The sequence below is a fragment of the Odocoileus virginianus genome, chromosome 6 (genome assembly GCF_023699985.2).
Source record: "Odocoileus virginianus isolate 20LAN1187 ecotype Illinois chromosome 6, Ovbor_1.2, whole genome shotgun sequence".
NCBI classification, from domain to species: Eukaryota; Metazoa; Chordata; class Mammalia; order Artiodactyla; family Cervidae; genus Odocoileus; species Odocoileus virginianus.
The window spans coordinates 33,491,725-33,514,740 of NC_069679.1; the positions used below are offsets into that span (position 1 = coordinate 33,491,725).

At 40.8% G+C, this 23,016-nt stretch overlaps 1 long non-coding RNA gene across 1 annotated transcript; it reads left to right on the top strand.

Moving 5' to 3' along the window:
• Positions 1-566: 566 nt before the first annotated feature.
• LOC139035613 (uncharacterized) lies at positions 567-15,159 on the top strand. The gene is made up of 2 exons (XR_011488244.1): positions 567-656; positions 2,858-15,159. It is a non-coding gene; the product is annotated as an uncharacterized lncRNA (long non-coding RNA).
• Positions 15,160-23,016: the final 7,857 nt, after the last annotated feature.

The window sequence follows — 23,016 nt, forward strand, 5'->3', positions numbered from 1 at the left end:
AGGACATGGATTGATGTAAGGAGAAATTATGTAAGAAAAATTACAGAAATTGATGTCTGGAATTAGGAGAAACATCTGGGATGAAGGGCACACGTGAGATCCATCAAGGTAGAGATGGTGCTGAAGGCCAAGGATGGTGTGAGCTCCTCGGGCTGTGCAGATGGAAAGCAGGAGAAGTGCAAGGCCTGAGCCCCAGGCTCCCCAAGATGTCTGGAGGAACCAGCAAAGGAGGCTGATGAGGAAACTCCAGCAAAGTGAAAGGGAAATCAGGAGAGTGTGGTGCCCTGGAAGCTCAGGGAAGCAAGCAGGGAGGGAAGAGGGTGAGAGAAACCACACCAAACACTGTCAGAAGGTCAGGTTAGAGAAGGGCTTATAACAGACTGCCCTACTGTGCATTAGCAGCCTGCCCTGCTGTGCTCCATGACACCACACCCTGTTACTAGGCAACAGGTCCCACTCAGCCATTGGTCAGCACTGCAGTGGGCCCCACCCACAAGCAACCAACTGTCAACGAGCGACCGTTAGTGGTCCTGCTCAGCCATTGGCTGGTGCTGCAGTGGGCCACGCCCACAAGCAACAACTGTCAAAAAGCCACTGTGTTAGTGAGGGGATTTAGTCAGTGGTTGGTGGAGTGTGGTCCTCAGGTAGAGAGTGAGGTAAGAAGCAGATCCTGACCTTCTCCCTGGGGCCCTCCTTGGGCCAGCTGGTGAGCTGGGGGTGGCTGTGGCACGTCCAGGGAAGAGTCTGGGGGCTGTGTCCTGCAGGACTCCAGAGCCCTCACCAAGGCCACCCACTGGCCAGACCCAGGCTTTGAGGCAGCCGTAAACCTCTCCTCCACCCCTGCCTCTGTGACCTAATAGCAGCAGCCATCTGTATAGAGTGCAGTCTGCGGCATCTGACCCCGAGGAAGCCGCCAACTGAGACATGCCTCCTCTTAGCCAGGTCCAGGACCCTGGAAGGTGAAAGCTGTGCCTGAGAACCTTTCCCTTTCTTGTCAGAACATAGAATAACATTCATTTGGTAGAGGTTTACAGGAACATGGTTACCTGATCGTGACATGACCTCAAGAACAAAGGATCTGACACCAAGAAGTTTGCCACAACTAACCACGCCCCTCCCTCACCTTTCCTAAAAGAGGGCTTTTCTGAAAGTTTTTGGGGAGTTTGGGGTTTTTAAGACATGAGCCACTCATCTCCCTGCATGGCCCTGCGATAAACCTTTTTCTCTGTTACAAACTCTGACATTTTGGTAGCTTTTGGCCTTGCTGAGCATCAGGCACTTGCATTTCGATAACAGGTTGAGAAGTGACTGGTAAGTTAAGTCAAGGAGAGGCCATCTGTTACCCTGACAAGAGTCTGTGGTGTAGGGGGTAAGAGCCAGTATGGATGAGTTTAAGAGAGGAGTGAAAGTCACTCAGTCATTTGACTCTTTGCAACCCCAAGGACTATACAGTCCATGGAATTCTCCAGGCCAGAATACTGGAGTGGGTAGCCTTTCCCTTCTCCAGGGGATCTTCCCAACCCAGGGATCGAACCCAGGTCTCCCACGTTGCAGGCAGATTCATTACCAGCTGAGCCACAAGGGAAGCCCTTAAAAGAGGAGGGGAGGGGAGGAATTGGAGACAGAGGAGAGGGTTGGGAAGCAGGTAGTAGGGGATGGTGAACAAAAGAGGGTTTTTGGTTTGTTTTTGTTTTTTAAAATGGGAGTGCTTGTAGCATTTTTATGTAATGACGAGAATAATTGAATAAGAAGAGGGATTCTTGGTACTGGAGAGAGAGGAGTTGGTGGAGCCATGTTCTTGAATAGGTGGGAAGGGATGGATCTAGGGCAGGAGTGCCCAGCCTCCAGGATCTAATGCCTGATGATCTGAGACAGAGCTGATGTAATAATAAAAAGTACACTAATAATAAAAAGTACACAATGAATGCAATGTGCTTGAATCATCACCAAACCTCCTCTCTCCAACCCCCTGAACCCCATCTGTAGAAAATTGTCTTCCGTGAAACTGGTCCCTGGTGCCAAAAAGGCTGGGGACCGCTGATCTAGAATATGGCAGGGTGAGGGGTGGCATTAAATGGGTGACAATGGTCTTGGGGTGGGGGGAGGCAGGACACATAGGTATTGTTGTCAGAGGGTGGGTAGTGGACTGAGTCAGTGGATTTCTTTTCTGCTGGCTTAAACTTTCTCAGTGAAACAGGAAGCAAAACCATCACCTGAAAGTGGCAGAGAAGATATCAAGATGGTGGGGAAGATATCAAAGGCATGAGGAGAGTGGATAAGGTATTACTTGGTTGTCTCAGAGTAGAAAACACACACAGTTGCCTGGCAGGGGAAAGAGCTCACTGATGCTCACCATGAAGTTGAAATGGGATCAGTGAGTGTGGTTGTGAGTTCTCCCCCAGTCATGTGTAGTTGTTCAGGTGTAGGCAGTTTGCTGTCTTTAACCAGGGTTGTGGTTTTGTCAAGGGACAAAGCTAGAGGGGCAAGGAGTCATGATGACTGACCAGGTAATTTCAATGGGCAAAAAAGAAAAGAGGGTGAGGGACAGCAAAAGATAGTAGGATCAATGGATCAGTGCTCCCAGTGACTGAAGGCTTGTAGTTGAGGCACAAGGTGAAGTGGAAAGCTAAGAGGTAAGAGGTCCAACACTGGGATGGATGAAAATGAGAAGGTGGGTAGTGTGGTCATTGTTCACCACCAAACATGACTGGACTACACTTTTAAAATTTCTCCTTAGAGTTAATATGGCTAGTGACTGGTTATGGAAAATGAAATGTGGGTGGAAGGATATTCTAGGCCTGACACATAAGAAATTATATTCTGCAACCCTGTATCCTCCCTCTTTTCTGTCTACCAGCTGTATACAGAGAATACAGCAAAAGAACCTCCGATCTGAGAAAGGACTGCACCTCAAGTCAAAGGATCCTGGGTCCCCGAATCACCACATGGAAGACTCTCCACCCAACCTCAATATGTGATACGCCATGAGTTAGAAATAAGCTCAGACCATGCCTATTGTGTTAGATTTTGTGATATTTATAAAGCATTGATCCTACCCTGGCTAAATCAGAGATGCTGAAATTATATTGATCTAGGAGGAGTGAGTTCATGGGAGTGAGTGGTTGAGGGAGATGTCAAACACAGTTATTGGAGGAGAGGCTTCAAGTGCCTAAGAGAACATGCTGGATGTTCCATTTATGTCCCCACTTATCTGTGCATGAAATCACCAAGAAAAGTGGGAGAAATAGTGCCGGAGAGAGTGATCGTGAGCCAGAAGCTAAAGGAATCCAAAATGAGCAGGTGCAGTCTGGGAAAGGTAGCAAGTGATGGGTGACTGCTTGAGAGAAAAGCTCAGGGTTTTAGCAAGGGAGAATGGCATGGAGGCAGTTGAGGCGTCAAGGAGGACATGCACTCCATCTCTAGGCCCAGAAGAAGAAGGGGAAACATTGCTGCCATCTGGGAGGGTGGCAGGGGAGCAGTGCTCTTGGGAAGAGCCTCAGGTGGAAGAAACATTCAGAGAAGAGGCTGAGGATATAAGAGAATTGCTGAAGAAAGACTGTGAATCCAGAGGGCACAATGCACCCTGGAGGGGTCTTGTGGTTTGAGGATCTTGGGATTGGAAGGTGGACATGGCATGAGGGAGGCAAAGAGCCTGATGGGAAGTCAAGAAGAAGAGAAGTGGGATGACCTGGGAGCCTGGACTTCTTGTGGCCAGTGATACAGACAAGTCTAAAAAGCAAGGTGCAATTAGTCCTAGGGGACACCCTAGGGGACTGTTTTGAGTCCTGCTAGCAGATGCAAAGGGGTCTGGAGAAACATGGGATTAGTCCCACTCAAAGCACTTTCTCCAACCCACAGGCTCCTTTCTCAGCCCTGAGGATGGGAAGAAAGATGGTTCAGTGAAGTAGGTCTAAGAAATGTAATAAAGATACTGTCCCACTCTCAGGATGCTCACCTTTAGAGAGGAAATAGGTGCTCATCAATGATGCTTCAGTGGACAAACCAGAGCAGAGGTCATTGAACAGTTTGTGCACATTACAGAAAGCAGGGTCAGCATGTTGTCAACCTTTCTGTGTGTGGCTGGGCAGCTGTGCATGAGCCCCACCCAGGAGAGTTTTAGCTAATTCCCTAAGCCCTGTTGCTCACCTGGACTGGACACTTGATAGAAATGCAGGAATTACCTCCTAGCCACCTACCCCCTAGCTATATTGAATCAATATCTGGGTATGAACCAGATACCCAGATGATTCATAGGCACAGTCAAGTCTAGAAGCACTGTGAATGCACCTCTTGTTACTAGCAGGGACAAAGCAGGTGCTTCCAAGAAGAAAAGGCAAGTGTCAGAAGCAGCCCCAGGAAAGATTACATGTTATTCATCAAGCTTAAAATTTCAAGTTCAGTGCATTTTTTTTTTGAGCCCTGGCAATGTGTTGGATTCATGTGAACTTCATTAAAAAATAAAACAAACAGAGTTCTAACTTGCCTGACTCAAAAAACATTTCATTGTTTCTTTAGGGAGAAATAGATCAGAACAGACAAAGTTGATTATACAGAATAAGGAAAAAACAACTCTGAACTTTTAACCTGCATGACTTGTCATTAGAATCTTGGAATCATGGAATTCCAGAATGCAGAGCAGTAGTTCTCCATGTTAGCTATAAGTGTCACCTTGGGAGCTTTCAAAAAGCGGAAACCAAACAAAAAGTCCCACCACTGAGTCCCAACCCCAGATATTCTGATTGAACTGCTCAGGTGTGAGAGCCTGGAGTCTGGGAGTATTTAAGAGCTCTGAGTGATTCTGATGCAGCAAGAGTTGAGCCTTACTAGTAGAAATAGAATGCAAGGCACATGTGCAATTTTAAATGATGGAGTAGCCAAATTAAAAAGATAGAAACAAAGTATAATTTTAGTAATATGTCTTACTTAACCCAATATGCCCAAAATATTATGCTAACATGTAATCAGTATAAAACACTAATAATGAGATAGCTTGTATTTCTTGGTAAAGCTTCTGAGTCTGTTGTGTGTTTGTACTTACAGCACATTTCAGTTCAGATTATCTGCATTGTAAGAATTCAGTACTAGAGACCTGTGACTAATGGCTCTCGTGTTGGACAGTGCAGCTTCAAGAAAAGACAGTAGTGCCCGACCATGAAAGCTAGATTTCCATCTCTGGAAAACAAAATGAGCACCCGTTTAACACAGACGTGATGGTTCAGGAGACCATGAGGTATAATTCTGTATTGTTTCCTGTTTGTCAACAGCCTCTTAAAGATCATTGCAGAAGTCACTGAGGAGGCAGAATTTAGAAACTTTGCAAAGTTTCTTCCATAAAGGGAAAAGTTGTCTGGGATTTAAGTGATATATACCAATCCTTCTGTGATTCTATATTAAGGTTCACAAATGAATACTGTGCTGAATTTCTCAGAAGCTATGATACTGGGAAATACTGAGCTTATACTGATTTTGATTCCCCCCCCCCAAAAAAATGCAGTCATTGGCTCCATTTTCTTTTCCTCTCCTGGAATCAACCAGTATTAAGGACAAGCATCTTTTGGGATTTTCATATCTGCATAGCTGAGTCAGTGCTGGAATCAGGGATGTGGAATGATAAAATTCTGAGGCTTGGCATTCCTGGCCCAATCCTTCTCCTCAGAAAAGAAATCTTACACACTGCCATACCAGCTGTTGAATATAATAAATATCTTCCTAGTGTTAGCATTAGATTGGATTCCTAGGGTCTGATTTTTACCATGGGATTGTTTTTCCCTAAAGAAATTAGAGAAATCACTTAGCCATTGGCATATGTTAAACTGTAACCAGATCATGTAGCTCTTCTGCGCCTGAGGCAAGTTAAACAGATAGTGTTAGTGATGTGTGCTGAGAACTAGGTTAAATACATTTCTCAGGACAGATCACAATAGTTTCTTGATGCTGACAGGGTAGAATAGAGACACTCAGAAAGGTTGGTCATCCCCCCAACCCTGTCCCCTATCTGTCCAAGTGCTTCTGTTCATATTAAGGGCGTTTTTCACTTTGCACCAAAGTATCTTTGCTTCCATCAAAGATACTTCCTTCAAGCTGACAAAGATTTTAAAAAAGAAGACACTGAAATGGACAAAATTGATCTTTGGCCCATGTAGCCCCTCTGTTTTGTGCCCTTCCCTCACCTTTGCCTGGAATATTCTTCTGAAGATCTTGGAGTATTGTGTCTGCTGTCAAAACCCTTCTCAGCAGAGAGAACTTATTCACACCATAGAGTAGCCTGTTAACAATAAGGCATACATGACACATAGCTTCTCTATCTCTCTCATAGCTTCTCTTTATTCCCAAAGTAATAAAGGACTACCTGAAGAATATCAGGCATTGGCTAGGTAGTTGGGGACTTTTAAAAGATGGGTAGAAGATTAGAACTAATGGCCCCTGAAATAGCACTATATCTATCAAATGTCTATCAAGAACTCAGGAAAGGATGAAATTGAAGAGTCCGCAAGGAAGTATGGCTTCCCAGGCGGTGCAGTGGTAAAGAATCCACCTGCCAGTGCAGGAGACGCAGGAGATGTGGTTTGATCCCAGGGAAGATCCCCTGGAGTAGGAAATGGCAACCTACTCCAGAATTCCTGCCTGAAAAAGACAGAGGAGCCTGGCGGGCTACAGTACGTGGGGTTGGAAAGAGTCGGACAGGACTGAGCGGCTCAGCAGGAACAAGTATCAACCTGCAATAATGATAGGCTGCCACCAGGGGGCACTTCAGTGCCTTGATTGCGGGGCCAAACTATCAGACTTAACCATAGAGAATAAGCTAATTTTTACTTTTTAAAAAATGTAGAATTTAAATATTACCAAAATTAGGTTTAAATATGATTCATATGAGTAAGTTCTCATACAAATCAAAACCTTAAAAAAAATTTGCTACCTGCCTCACTCACTACCCTTAGGCTGCTTTCATCATTCAGGGTAATCCTGTTTATAGCACCGGATGTCATGACTACAGTCCTTCTGACTCACACTGATTTCTTATTTGGGAACCATAGTCTTTTATTAGGACGAGGGAGGATATTTAAAAGGATCTTCACAATTTCAACAGCCCAAAAGTATTCTGTACCCTTCTCTTTTCCTGTTCTACTGCTATATGGAATGGAAGGAGCAGTTTTCTGTGTCAAAATATGAGGATTATTTTGTAAATGTAACTGTGGAGAACAGTCACATGTTTTTTTTTTAAAGATGAGATAATCTTAGCTGATATCTGCAAAGTGTTGTAGGAACTTTTCAGGCCAAATTACTTTAAAATCACGCATTAAGAAGAGTGTGACAATTGTTAAGACAAAATTCATGTGACTTAATCTGTCTGAAACCCTTCAGTGTTCCCCTTGATTAGAGATGAGGCATAAGTATTTTCTACTATGAATGAGTGTGGGACACACATAGTGAATTAATTTAAATGGATGCTGAAAACTGGTGAAGACATAAAGAAACCTTAATGTTTTGATTTAGGAGGTTGCTCTTAATCTGTTTAGGTAATAGGGAGCCATTGAAGGTTTTTGAGTGAGGAGGATGATATTCTTGGAGTGTACTTTAGTGGCAAAGAAAGTGAAAAGAAGGGGAAAAAAAGCTGAAAGACTTGGAGAATGTCTTTAGGACCAGGTAATAGATCAAATGTGGAGACTAAAGAAGAAGGAGGAATTAAAGACGACTCAGATGTTGAGCACAGGCAGATGATAGCACCCTGAAAGAATAGGGAAGTCAAAAGTTGTTGAAGAGAAATTAACTGGACTTTGAACATGTCGAGTTTGAGGATCAAATAACACGTGTGAAGCATATTCTCCTGTGAAGCACTATTTTCATATAATAAAGCAATAACAATACCATTAATTGCACTTGGCACAAGTATTTTAAGGGCTTTGCTGGCAGTCCAGTGGTAAAGGATCAGCCTGCCAATGCAGGAGATGCAAGCAACATGGGTTCGATCCCTGGGTCAGGAAGATCCCTGTAGAAGGAAATGGCAATCCACTCCTGTATTCTTGCTTGGGAAGTCCCATGGACTGAGGAGTTACAGTCCATGGGGTCACAAAAGAATCTGACACAATTTAGCTACTGAACAACAACAACAAAGTATTTTAAATGGCTCTCCCAGATAGAGGCTGACTCTCATTGTCATGAGATGTTCTTTAAGTCCAGGAGGAAGAACCTCTGGGCAGAGGGAAATAGATACTGGGCTTACTCATCAGTTGGGGCAAAGGAGGGAAAGCATGAGAAAGTAGAAAAGGGCACAGAAGAAGTAATGTAACAGGAGGTTACTCCAAAAAGCACCGCAGCTTGGGGATGATGGCTTTCACGTGAAAAAGCGCTTGGGTTTTCAAGTAGAACTGGCTGAGTTCAAATTTAGATTCCACAACATAACTAGCAAGATTATCTTGGCAACTTATCCTTTGGGTGCTCCATTTCCCCATGTGTGTAAATGGGGCAATTAAAAGTACCTGCTCTTAGGGTTGGTACGAGGATTAAGTACGATCATGCTTAAAAGCACTGAGAACAAAGCCTGGAATACAACAGAAATTCGAAAGCTATTAGTGGTGCTAGAGGCTCTAGAGGACTCCAGGCTAATGGGAAGAAGACAAAGACCATTCTTTACATTTGGCAAAGGGAGGTAAGGAATGACATTTTGGAGGAAAGTTTTCTTAGAGTGGTGGTTTGGTTCAGTTCAGCTCAGTCACTCAGTCGTGTCCGACTCTTTGCGACCCCATGAATCACAGCACTCCAGGCCTCCCTGTCCATCACCAACTCCCAGAGCTTACTCAAACTCATGTCCATTGAGCTGGTGATGCCATCCAGCCATCTCATCCTCTGTCGTCCCCTTCTCCTCATGCCCCCAATCCCTCCCAGCATCAGGGTCTTTTCCAATGAGTCAACTCTTCACATGAGGTGGCCAAAGTATTGGAGTTTCAGCTTCAGCATCAGTCCTTCCAATGAACACCCAGGACTGATCTCCTTCAGGATGGACTGGTTGGATCTCCTTGCTGTGCAAGGGACTCTCAAGAGTCTTCTCCAACACCACAGTTCAAAAGCATCAATTTTTCAGCACTTAGCTTTCTTCACAGTCCAACTCTCACATCCATACATGACCACTGGAGAAACCATAGCATTGACTAGACGGAACTTTGATGGCAAAGTAATGTCTCTGCTTTTTAATGTGTTGTCTAGGTTGGTCATAATTTTCCTTCCAAGGAGTAAGCATCTTTTTATTTCATGGCTGCAATCACCATCTGCAGTGATTTTGGAGCCCAAAAAAATAAAGTCTGACACTGCTTCCACTGTTTCCCCATCTATTTAGGAGAGGACAAAGTTTGTGTTTAGAATGTTAAATTTCAGCTACAATGTAGAGTAACAGTAATAGCAACAACAATGGGAAAAATGACATTTAATTTTTTCAAAGTTGCCTTCTGATGGGATTTGTTATAGGAGAATTGTTTTCAGAATTTCTCATGCACATGAATTGAGACTGATAAAAACTAACAATATATAAAAGTAGATATTCAACATTTATAACAATATGTAGTATGTTTGCTTTCTCTCAGAAAAAAAGATTAACAGTATAATGTGCCAAAGAAAAAGAAATGCAAGAAGTAAAGTGGTTGTCTGAGGAGGCCTTACAAATAGCTGAGAAGAGAAGAGAAACAAAAGGCAAGGGAGAAAGGGAAAGACAAACCCAATTGAATGCAGAGTTCCAGAGAATAGCAAAGAGAGAAAAGAAAGCCTTCTTATGTAAACAATTCAAAGAAATACAGGAAAAGGATAGAATGGGAAAGACTAGAGATCTCTCCAAGGAAATTGAAGATATCAAGGAACATTTCATGTAAGGATGAACACAATAAAGGACAGAAATGGCAAGGACCTAATCAAAGCAGAAGAGATGAAGAAAAGTGGCAACCACACACAGAAGAAATATACAAAAAAAGTCTTAATGACCTGGATAACCATGATGGTGTGATCACTCACCTAGAGCCAGACATCCTGGAGTGTGAAGTCAAGTGGGCCTTAGGAAGCATTACTACGGACAGGGCTAGTAGAGGTGATGGAATTACAGCTGAGCTATTTCAAATCCTAAAAGATGATGCTATTAAAGTGCTGTACTCAATGTGCCAGGAAATTTGGAATATTCAGCAATGGCCACAGGACTGGATAAGGTCACTTTTCATTCCAGTCCCCAAGAAGGACAATGCCAAAGAATGTTTAAACTATAGTACAATTGCACTAATTTTGCATGCTAGTAAGACAATGCTCAAAATCCTTCAAGCTAGGCTTCAGCAGTACATGAACTGAGAACTTCCAGATGTACAAGCTGGATTTAGAAAATGCAGAGGAGCCAGAGATCAAATTGCCAACATTCATTGGATCATAGAAAAAGCAAAGGAATTCCAGAAAAACATCTATTTCTGCTTTACTGACTATGCTACTGCCTTTGACTGTGTGGATCACAGCAAACTGTGGAAAATTCTGAAAGAGATGGGAATACCAGACCACCTTACCTGCCTCCTAGAAACCTGTATGCAGATCAAGAAGCAACAGTTAGAACCGGACATGGAACTGATTCAAAATTGGGAAAGGAGTTCTTGTATGTTGTCTGCTTATTTAACTTCTATGCAAAGTTCATCATGCAAAATGCTGGATTGGATGAATCACAAGCTAGAACCAAGATTGCCAGGAGAAATAACAACAACCTCTGATATGTAGATGATACCACTCTAATGGCAGAAAGTGAAGAGGAACTAAAGAGCCTCTTAATGAGGGTGACAGAGGAGAGTGAAAAAGCTGGCTTGAAACTCAACATTCAAAAAACTAGGATCATGGCATCCAGTCGCATCACTTCATGGCAAATAAATGGGAAAAAAGTGGAAACTGTGGCAGAGTTTCTTTTCTTGGATTCCAAAATCACTGTGGATGGTGACTATAGTCAAAAAATCAAAAGATGTTTGCTTCTTGGAAGGAAAGCTATGACACACCTAGACAGTGTTTTAAAAGGCAGAGATATCTCTTTGCTGACAAAGGTCCATATAGTCAAAGCTATGGTTTTGCCAGTAGTCATGTATGAATGTGAGAGTTGGACCATAAAGAAGGCTGAGTGCTGAAGAACTGATGTTTTTGAACTGTGGTGTTGGAGAAGACTCTTGAGAGTTCCTTGGACTGCAAAGAGATTAAATCAATCAATGCTAAAGGAAATCAACCCTGAATATTCATTCGAAAGACTGATACTGAATCTACAATACTTTGGCCACTTGATGCAAAGAGCTAATTCATTTTTAAAGACACTGATGCTAGCCAAGATTGAAGGCAGAAGGAGAAAGGGGTAAGAGAGGATGAGATGGTTTGATGGCATCATCGACACAATGAACATGAGTTTGAGCAAACTCTGGGAGATAATGAAGGATGGGGAAGCCTGGTATGCTGCAGTCCATGGGGTTGCAAAGAATTGAACACAAGTTAGGGACTGAACAACAACAATGTACCAAAGGAATCTAATTATCTTGTTCATTGCTGAATAGCATATTATCATACCTGGGAACTGTATTGGTGAATATTTTTAAGTGTATTCTTAATACACAGTTTCTAAAACACTGTGTCTTCTGGGACTAGAATACTTTCCCTGGAACTTATACTGGGTATAGATCAGTGATTTAATTGAATTTTTTTAACAGATACTTTTTTTTTAGCGGGGGACTTAGTCTTTAAATTCTAGTTGGCTCTATGTTAGTATCAAAATTTGGTTTCTTGGTGTATGAACATTTACTATTTACAGATTTCAAGACTTGCTTCATTTAGCAAATGTAAAATTAGAAAAATAACACAATCACCCTTTTAGTAAATACCAAAAACTAGTTATACTACAATTCAATAAACCACTATAAACAATTTGGAATGTTTCTTTCAGACTTTTTAACATATATTTCTTTTTATATAGTTTATATATATTTACATATATATGTATATATCCCATATATGCAATGTCAGCCCTGCTTTTTTAATATAAAATTATGAATAACTTTTAGTTGCTTATATAATTTGCCTAGTCCCTGGTGGCTCAGTGATAAAGAATCCTGCAATGCAGGTGATGAGGGTTTGATCCCTGGGTCAGGAAGATCCTCTGGAGAAGGAGATGCAATCCACTCCAGTATTCTTGTCTGGAGAATCCCATGGACAGAGGAGCCTGGTGGGCTACAGCCCATGGGGTTGCAAAGGGTTTGACATGACTTAGCAGCTAAATAACAGTACTGTCACCAAAACCATTGCTTCAATTATTATATAACAATTTATCAAGTGCATATACTATGATTTACTACATTATTCTCCTCTAGTCAGAAATTAGTAGTTTTTATTTCCATTTTTACTGTTAAAAATTGTAGTATTTAACATATTTAAGGATGTAGCTTTTTCATATTTAATATTTTTCCTTTTTCTTGGAAGTTGAACTGTGGATCAAAAGGCACATGCATTTACATAGCATCTGGTATATACTGCCATATCATTCCCCAAAGAATACACACTTGTGTGTGGGGGGGAGGCAGTGGGGTGGGGTACGTGTGTATAACTTGATTAATAGAAAAAGATGCCTTGGTTTAGTTTGTAATTCTGATTGCTTGTGAGTTTCAAGCCTTTCCTAATTGTGTGCCTCTAAGGTTATTTGCTTGTTTAATGCTTTTGTGTTGTTGGTCTCATTCCTAGGAAAGTGATTTTTTTGATTGAAGTTGATTTAAGGCAAATCGTTACAATAAAATTAGGTTGTTTATAGCTTTCTAATATTCCTTGTATCCAACCACCAAAATACAGAATGCAATCTAGAGCTATGCTTTTTACGTGTAACCACAATATCAATGAACTTTACCAGGTCTAAATAACATTTGTACTGAATCAGAATAAACCACCTGAAATCCTTCCCTCAAATAAAGCTTCAGAGGTCCTTGGAAAGAAAGATATCTTTATGAAGCAAAGTGTGAAATAATATATGAGTGTCTCAAACAACTTATGGAAAACACGGGACAATTTAAAAGCTTTTCTTAAAAGTAATCAGGTTTGACAGACTAATGAAACTCTAGATGCCTTGGAATCTTGTGCTACAAAATCAGTTATCTCTTCCTTCTGTGTAAACTGGACCTTTTCCCCATCAAAATTACGGAGAGGGATAAATGGTGAGTCTGGGGGATGGAAAATGACAAATGAGTGGGCTCTGTATTCTAGTGTTTGCTCCCTGTTGCCTTTGACTCATTTACTATACCCCTCTTGCCTTGGTGTGTTAATCAGTCTGCAAAGAGCAGAAATCAATTCTAGCAAAAAAGCAGGACAATGGAGAAAGGAGATTTCTTGGCAGTTTAGGGGGATATCTCATGAACTCCAAGGGTGGGAAGGGACTGGACCTCAGTGAGAGACTCAGGCGCAGGGCTCTTTGGGAATTCCTCCTCTTCACCAATCCCTATCTCAGCTTCTCTGTCAATGCCACTCTTTTCCATATGATCCTTCAGTCATGGATCCAAAATTCCTAGGAAAGGAGCTAGTTGGCTAGTTTTAGTAGACTTAACTCTAGCCCTAATATGTACCAGTTGATTACAGTTGTAAGGGTGAAGACTCCAGAGTACAGAGACATGACATTTTCTGCCATGACTATTTGGGTGTCATCAGCGAGTCAGTTGAAGCAGTTTCTAGAAAAGAGATGCAGGGCAGAAAATTAAATAGTGTACCTGCTATTCCTGCTCCCCTATTTTCCTTTCTGTCAGCTAACTGCAACTTGAACTTTGCACACACTCTTGGTTTACTCTAACTTGTCTGTTCCTCCAGACTAGTTAGTAGGACTAGATGGTAGGACTTCTAACAATATACATGTGTGCTTATGACATGGAATCTTCTTTCTGTACATTTCTCTCCATTTATTAATATAATAAATGTTTTATAGATGCCTATGTATCTATCTTGTATGTGTATAGATAAAGAACTATTTATCTCCTCAATTGTGCCTATGAGAAATGTCTCAAAAAAAATAATGTTCTTTCGTCAAATAAGTTCTAGAAGTAGTTAGCTAAACAAAGATAGACAATTTCTCTATTGCCTGGCTTCTCAGAGTTATTAGTGTCCTGCATACCAGTAGGAGAGAGAGAGAGATCATTAGTTTCCTAAACTTACTGAAATATATACATATATATGTGTGTGTGTGTATAAGATTTGAGGAATATATGTAAATACTTTGCATATTATCTAGAATTATCTAGAATGCAGTTTGAGAAATGCTGGCTTGGTTTCTAAAATAAATATGGATTTTCCTTTGGAAAAGGGAGAGGACAAAGAGTTGGTATTTTGTTAATATAAAAAGAGAAGCTGATTTGTTAACATAAAAGCTGAAGGGGAAGGGATCGGAGGAAACGTGTACTTTTGGGAAAAGTCAGCCAGAGGGAACAGCTAAGTTCCAGTCCTTGACGTTTTCCATTGACTTGTAAAGACCTCAGGTGAACTGTGAGCTCTACTTCCTCCAGCATAAAACATTAGATGAGAACTTCGCTTTTCTGGACACCAAGTGTATTTTTCATTCTGTTTGTAATGATTTATGAAACATTGTGCCATGAAAATTAAGCCCTCTTTGAAATATGTTTCTGTTTAAGTTTAGGGTCCAAATATTGTTCACAAGCAGCAGTAGTTTTATCTACTCTTTGAATTGAATTGGTTGTATTGTTATAACTGGTAACTAGATCTTTTGACCTCCTTCTTTCTCTCTCTTTCTGTGTTCTTACCTGTGTCAAATTCTTTCCTTTCATATCAAAGGAAGGAGTGTTTTTTAGAGGCTACTCCTTTCACAATAAATTCTAGACAAAAACTGAAACTCTTGCTTGTAACTTTCTGTGAGGCCAGCTGACAATGGATATATAGGACTTTTAGGGATATTTATCACACCTTAAAAGTTAGTCTAACTTCACATACAATCATTTATTCAACCACTGTTTATAGTGTACTTATTATGGGTCTGGCTTTGTTCTGGGCACTGGGGCTACATGGAGCAATGAACAAGGTCGATAAAACCCTACCCTCATGGAACTTCTGCATGTGTGTGTGTGTATAGACTGAGAACAAGTTAACAAGCAAGCAAACAACATATATAGCTGAGTGCTAAGAAGGAACATAAAGAAGGATAAAAGATAAAAAAGTGACTAGAGGTGCTATTTGGAATAGGATGACAGGGAAGCTTTCTTTATTTAGCTAACATCTAAGCAGAGACTGGGACTAAGAGAAGGAGTCAGTCACAAGGCTAGGTAAAGGAAGAGCGCTCCAGGCATCTGGGAAACAAGTGCAAAGGTCCTGAGGTAGACAGTGCTAAGTGACTTCCAGGAGCAAGAAGAGGCCACAGTGCCAAGAGCCAGGTGACCAACGGAAAGAGACATGGGCATGTGTGTGTGTGTTGGGGGTAGGGTCTGATCATGAAGAATGCTGTAGGCCATAGGAATCATTTATTTTATTCTGTGATAGGACATAATAACTGTAAAACATCAAGAACAATATATACATTCTTTCATTACCCTTTCTTCAATCACCGTAGCCAAAAATTTCTTACACGAAAGGGAGAGAAAGACATGTACTATCTGGCAAGCACACTGGGATTAAGGCCACCAGAAAATGGCAGTACTGCAAGTGTGAGGGCCACAGTGAATGGGGGCCTTCCCAAATGCACGGGCATGGCTGCAGCTTGGAGCTCAACTTATTGTCTATAAATATCGCTGTTAATACAGCCCATTAACTTGGTGACAGGGTGAAGAAAGGCAAATTGCACCAGGTTGGAACTGCCTGACGATGAGTCAGAACTGCTCTGTTCCTACCTGCACACCCGAAATGAATGGAGAGCTGTTTGTAGGCACAGAGGGGGCATGCTGGCACAAGCTGGGAAACAGCATAAGTTAAGTGACACTCAAGACTTACTGGTGTCAGGAGCAGAGAGAACTTTTTCTGTACTCTCAGAAATTCACTTAAGATGTACAATAAGTCCCCTACATTATTCACTGAATTAAGGGTCCACTGTTATACATAATTCTATTTCATGAAATGGCCTTAGAAAATATATTTTCCCTGTACTTATTATCATCATGAAAACAGCAGTACTAATAATTTATTGAACACTCTGTGCCATGTGTCATGATTAGCAAGTCCACAATCTTCCAAGGCTCAGTTTCTTTAATTATAAAATTGAGCCAATACCATGTTGTATTAGAACGTAAAGGGCCCAGCAAAGAACTTGGCATTCAGAAAGCACTTGAGAAATGCAATAGACCTCAGTAAATAGGAACTGATTGGTTGAACTTGAGGGTAGTTTTTATATACTGCTTATATTTGAAAAGTTGAAATTTATCTATAAAACGTGTATAGTTCCTCATTCATGCTTCCAACTAAACATTCATTTCTATCCTCCTCATTCCAATAGCCCTGCCCAGTTATAGGAAGACAGAGAAACTAAGATTTGCTAAATACCTACCATGGACGAGGAGTTTTACATTATCATCTCATTTGATCATTCGATTCTCATGACATTGTAAAGTAAGCATTATCCTCATCCAAGAGTGGAGAAAGCAAAGCTCCTGAAAAACTAAGAATTAAGAATTTACCAATGGATAAAGTGCCAGAGATGGAGTTTCAACCTAGATCTGCTTGAATCCCAAAACTGAATTCCTTCCAGGACCCTGGGTAGTCTCCTGAGAGCACATTACCATTAGCAACTACTCAGTGTTACACTAGAAGAATCCTCTGTAAACAAAACATGGGGGTGCGGAGCCAGGGGGTTGACCCTTCTGGCCTAGTCTCTGAATCTCACTGGATTCTGTGCATAATTAGTGCCTCAGAAATGAGGCCAGTTTTGCTGTTGATGATTGAGTATAAATCTGTTCTTGGGCAACACTGGAGAAAGATTCTTCTAGCCTGTTTTTTAAAAATCAGTTCCCCTTCCTGGCAATCTGGTCCAGAACCCTGCAGTCCTTACAGATGTCTTCATTTTGTGCCTCTATCCCCTTCAGGAGGGAGCCACCACCACGCCATAATAGTCCAACCCAGACATGAAGACGATCTTCAGTCCCACAGGAGACATCTCTTTTATAGAATAAATAGCTCTAGTTCTTTTAAATTTCTCATAAGACCTATTTTCTTAGCCTTTCAATAATTTTCATAACTCATTTTGGATTTTTTTGGACACTTTTCAAACTTTACTTGCTTAAATTACTGATTTCAAAATTGGACATTTAATTGTAATAGAACTCTGAGAAAAATGAACTGAAGGACCTATCCCCTAATCCAATAATGTCCATGCTTATGCTGGGCACTATTGAGTTTTTTCCCTCAAGTGGAGAAATGCCAACTTTGGAAGAAAGCATTGAAGTAGGAAATCAGGGATTTTTCACAGTATTTCATAGAGTTACAGATACTGCTAAGGTAATGGTCAACACCTCTACTTATCCTTTTTAATTCTAAGAAGGAACATAAAAATGAGTTTTTTGGTTTTTTTTTTTTTACTAGCATCAAGAACTTACAAAGGATGTCAAACAAATAAATCAATTAAATGAACCTTACTACAATTTCTGGCCCAAGAAGAGCAAAATCCTTAGTTAATTAAAAAAAAAAAAAAAAAATTTGAGAGGGACCCACAGGAAATAAGCAAACAAGCTAAGATAAAGACTGTATAGCACAAGTTGTTTTAAAGATTTTTTTTCAGATTATATATATATATATATATATTTCCATTTATTTTTATTAGCTGGAGCCTAATTACTTTACAATATCATAGTGGTTTTTGCCATACATTGACATGAATCAGCCATGGCTTTACATGTGTTCCCCAGCCCGATCCCCCCTCCCACCTCCCTCTCCATCCCATCTCTCTGGGTCTTCCCAGTGCACCAGCCCTGAACACTTCTCTCATGCATCCAACCTGGGTTGGTGATCTGTTTCACCCTTGATAGTTTACTTGTTTCAATGCTATTCTCTCAGAACATCCCACCCTCGCCTTCTCCCACACAGTCTAAAAGTCTGTTCTGTACATCTGTGTCTCTTTTTCTGTTTCGCATATAGGGTTATCGTTACCATCTTTTAAATTTCATATATATGCATTAGTATACTGTATTTAAAGTTTTTTAAAATGTACCTAGATTTGGGTTTTTAAATTTTGGGGGAGTTAAAAGGGAATACTTGGAATAAAGGAATAAGCTGCTTATTACTTTACAAAATACCTACATATATTTAGCCACAGGGAAATACGCTTACAGTTTGATATTTGAAGGTTTAGTATTTGATTGGGTTAATTGCTTTGAGGGTTATTATTGTCATTTCATTAACATTTTCTTTCAGTTTATGGATTAGAAGATCTTTCAAAATTCTTATATGTGATGTTTTTGTTGCATCTTTGATCTGTATTTTTTCCTTTGAAAGTATATTTTCAGTTTTTGTAGCCAGTGAAAAATAAAATGCAATTTACAGAAATATGTTATCTACCAAATTGATCATAATAAGACAGATATGGCTATAGATCCTATCTCCCACACTGACCAGCACTGTGACCTTGAGAAGATGACTAAAACTCTCTGTGCCTTCAATTTTTTTGTGAGCATAAATATATGTGAAGTTCTTAGTATAGGCTTGGAATATCTAACATCTCAAAAAATAATGTTCTTATATTTGTTCTGTTAATTTGAATTCTAATCCTTCAAAATATTAGTCATCTCACTATTTTAACAATTTTGTAAGAACATGAAATGTCAAATTAACAACCCTTTGAAATACAGTTGAAATATTGCTTCTTACATAATTGAACTATTTTCTTGCTTTTCTTCTGACTATATCTGAAAAATATTTATTATTTCTTCATGAACCATCATTAACTTGTGAAATTTCCTCTCTTAGGACATTTATGTGTGCTTTATGTCTGTATATGCTTTTTGCCAACCAGCATGTCTTGATTTTCATCTATAACATAATCATCCCCTAATCCCCTAATCATATGTAGGGGTTCCCTGGTAGCTCAGCTGGTAAAGAATCCACCTGCAATGTAGGAGATCCCAGTTCAATCCCTGGGTCAGGAAGATCCCCTGGAGAAGGGAATGGCTACCACTCTGGAGAATTCCACGGACAGAGGAGCCTGGTGGGTTACAGTCCATGGCCTCACAAGGAGTCAGACATGACTGAGCAATTTTTACTTTCACTTTCACTTTTTCGATCATATGTGTACCTCTTCTTTGCCTGCGGTTCCAGGATAGTTTGTTAAATAAGAACTTCTATTCTCCTGATTTTATATACCCATAGAATGTAATTTTTTTCTCTCATAGAAGTGCTTCTTTGACAGTTTTCCTAAGCCAATTGAAAACTTAGGAAATATTGGTATTAAGTTTCTGGCTAATAAAAATGTAGAAGTGGACAGTTAACACCAATTTTCCATTTTTCTCTACTAGTGGAAACAAAAATGATCAAACTGTAAGGTAAACTGTTTCTTTGGTGGTCAACAGTGAACCAGGATTCCTGGTTCTGGACTTGGCCATGAAACTGACCATGCTGACCCTGGACTCAGTCAAGGAACCATCTTTGGACAATGGGACATTAGCAAATATAATGCAAGTGGAAGCTTGATAAGTGCTAACATACTTGGGTTTGTTTTTTCGGAATACTTGCTCTTGGAACCAGCTGCCATGTTGTGAAAAAGCCCAAGAAGCCATGAGGACAGGCTTCGGGAGGAGAGGAATGAGGCTTCTGGCCGACAGCCTTAGTTGAGATCCCAGCTTACAGCCAGCACTAACTTGACAGCCTTGCAAGTGAGTCATCTTGGAAGTGGACTGTCCATCCACAGTGGAGCTGCCCCAGCTGAGGCTATATGGAGCAGAGACAAACTGTCCCCAATGAATCCTGACCAAATTACAGAATTTTGAGCAAATAAGTGATTGCTGTTAAGTTGCGTTGTTTCTGGGAGGCTAATCTGTGGCAGTAGATAACTGATAATACAATCATTCTCATTCCTGACTGTAAATACATCATCAAAAGAAATTGACAGCAAATCAACTCAATGCTCTGTTGATGCTTGACAAATGTAAATCTCTCCCACCAAAGGCATAATTAGATCTTGAGAACAAGCAGGAGCTCAAGGGTTAGGTGAGGATCAATTGGCACTTTTCCAGTGGGAGCAATAGTGTCATCTCCTTCCCCTCCTTCCTTTTCCCTTTTCTGACACGTATTCATGGGCCACTGACAGTCAACAAGACACACAGAGTTCCTGCACTGATAGGGCATGTTTATCCTCCAACCACTTCAATTCTTTCTTAGGATGTCATCACCTTTGATGGATTGAAGTCTGATTTACTTTCTCAAAACCCCTTACACAGTATTAAATTGTTGAGAAATGACCGAAAAATGGCTGGGCAGCAAGAAAGAGTGTCATTAGCCCATTTTCAAAGACAATGACTGACACAGATGAGGAGAATTGAGATCTCACACATGCTACATTCATATTTACCAGATGATTCATCCACACTTATACTAACTGATGGTGGAAAAGCTCTGTACTTCCCTCAGTGGGTGTCATGTCTCTCAATGGTCCTGTGACTCCAGACTTCCCTGTGGAATGTTTCCTGGCACCTCCTGGCTGTAAGGCACAGTGCTTTTCCGTACTCATCAAGTCTGTGAGGCCTCTCCAGAGACCACACATACCTTGCTGTGTGAGAGTGTAGGTGGATTTTCATAGCTGGGGCAGGCCTGAGCGGGGAAGAGCTTTTGGCTCTAGCTGAAGAAGAAAATAAAATAGGTGGAGATTCTAGGTTCCTCCTATGCTTAGCCAACGACAAAAAGGCCTGTTCTGGAAATCATAAAGAGGAAGGAAAGACTAGAAGAGAGTCTGTTGCACTGTACATACTTTATTGACTCCCACGCGGAGCAATCACCTGTCATTTCATTAAACAATTGAAAATTAAGATGTTTCCCTTTTTAATCTGTAGGAAGACAATGCAATGTAGTACTTGGAAGAATACGTGGGCCCTGGGGTCAGATGCCAAGTTCTTAGTTATCCTGACATACCGACAAATCCCATTACTATGTGAGTTGTTTAGTATCACTAAACCTCAACTGCCTTAATGTATTAAACAGGGAAAATAATACCTACCTCATGAGTTGTTTGAAACAGCAAATGTGCATAGTAAATGCTCAATAAATATTACCTGTTAGTATTGGCCTTTCCTCAAACATTTAGCATTTTCCTTCCATTGATTGAATATGCTCTTAACTCTGCAAAGCAGAGATAATCATTCTGACTATTCTACAGACAAACTTTTTTGGATGCATTCTGTTTTCTCATAAGAAACCTTCCAGTTGCAAGTTTAAAATCTTCTAGCTTCAAAATACCTTTATTTCATCTAAAAATACACATTTTCAAGCCATATCATGTCTTTTCATTTGTAAGCATTGAGATGATCTGTGTAGTCAAAGATCTAAAGCAAAGCATATTCTTACAGTGTAGAAGTGAAGCTTGTGAAGCAGCCTTGAGTCATCGCTGGCTATGGGACTTTTTTGATCATGCATCCTTTTTGGAAAAGTCTACTCTCCAGGGAACAGTAAGATCACTATGATATAGAGAATCTTCAAAGAGGTTCTATGGTAAAATCTTTATTGTCAAGCCAGCCAAATTCATCTATATGCACACAGGCCAGTTTATTGACAGAATTGGACAATTACTGCACTTCCTTTCCCTTCCCATTCTCTTTCTCCCCCTCTTCCTACCTCATCTCCCCCTCTTCCTACCTCATCTCCCCCCCCCCTTCTGCCATCATCTTCTCCTTCTCCCCCCCCCCCCACCCCTTTTCCCCTCACTCCTCCTCTTATCACATTAAGCCTTGCATATTTTCCTTCTTACATACTTGGGGCTGCTGGGGTTTTGTTACCAATAGAACAAGCGACAATGAAAGTCATCTCTGTAATCTTTCAACTTTACCCTGTAAAATGGGAACTTGCCCCCTTCTATACTCCATTCAAATTGTGCTATAAAGACTGAGTTAGAACTTTCTGAGGGTGTTGAATCCCCCTCCTCCTTTGATAATTGAGGCTTGGGAAGTTTGCCCTAGAAGTCCCCACACGTGCATATGAGACCCAGGGACTCAGTAAATGGAGAACTGTGTTCTTGCTTTATAACCACTTTTTGTCAGTTACTTCCATGCCCAGTATTCACACAGTGGGGATTTGCTTGTCAGTTTCCTGATCTTGATGTTTCCCAGTTCTCTTACTTCTAGGAAAGGGCCCAAGTTGGGTGCCAGATAATGGTGGAGTCAGAATTTCAAGTACTTGTTTTGACCAGAGATACCTAAAGGGTCCAGACTTTTCTGTTTATTCATAAGTCTGCCCAAGCAGTAAATGAGCAGTCAAGTCTGGCCTCTCTGACTTGAGAAGTGTCCTGATATTAGCAATGAGTCTTGAGTCCTGGATTCTGGAAAAGTGCTGTTTGCCTTGATCAAACAGGTTAGAAATGGCCAACTGATGGCTCTAAAGGTGAAGAAGTTTTCATTATTTTCATGATGGCTCATATCAGTATTTAACAACAAAATGCCATGGCTCATTTGATGTAAGAAGCATGGTAAAATTATGGCTTTTTTAAAAAACAGATTGTCTGAGTCTATGAATCACCACTTACCAAAGAAGGGGTGATTTGTTTTATTCCTCCCCATGTGCAGCCTTAGAGCTTAGGACAGCATCTTGGGAGCAGGTAGGCACAGAGCAAGTGCTGATTGCCTGAATAAATGCATGCGCTATTCAAAGCTTCATCAATTGTCATATACTAAATCATTTTTGTGATTAAGGCTCTTAAGTTTGATGTTGACAGATAATTTAATGCCAGGGTAAATCTCAGGGTAACAAATCTAACTCACCCATGCTCTTTCATACTCCTAGGACCCAGGGTAATTTTGCCCTGGGATGTGGGAATATAAGTTTCTTGGATATCAGAGTTTGAGGGGAGACTCAAATGAAAATCATTGGAGAGGGGTC